The sequence below is a fragment of the Brassica oleracea genome, chromosome C3 (genome assembly GCF_000695525.1).
Source record: "Brassica oleracea var. oleracea cultivar TO1000 chromosome C3, BOL, whole genome shotgun sequence".
Classification (NCBI taxonomy): Eukaryota; Viridiplantae; Streptophyta; class Magnoliopsida; order Brassicales; family Brassicaceae; genus Brassica; species Brassica oleracea.
In genome coordinates this window covers 18,984,274-18,984,694 of record NC_027750.1, presented here as the reverse complement: position 1 = coordinate 18,984,694, position 421 = coordinate 18,984,274, and positions in this window count along the sequence as shown.

Sequence of the window (421 nt, the reverse complement as noted above, 5' to 3'; positions counted from 1 at the left end):
ATCCAGCCCAAAACATGGAGAGCTCTCAAATTGATGGAAGCCATTAATAGCAATCACCGTACCTTCACTATCTCCACCATCACTGAAGATACCATCATAGAGAACCATGGCAAGGTTGTCTAATTTTACTTGTCATCACGTTCATGTATTTCAGTAGCACAGTGAGAACATTCTTCCAAGCAGTGAAGGTGACGTAGGATTGGCAGCATCATCGGGTCCGTCTGTTTTGGGAGATAAGGTCGATGAGGAATGTGCTGCAGCAGATCCTCCAGAGATTTCAGACGCTCAGAACAACCGCAAGCGCTGCCGTGAGTGATTGGAAATATCTATTATATTCCTATTAGCCCGTCAACGTCTTTTCTATGCATTTTTAAAAACTGGTATTATCTTTGTTTTCCATCATAAACTTTGGATATTTTTT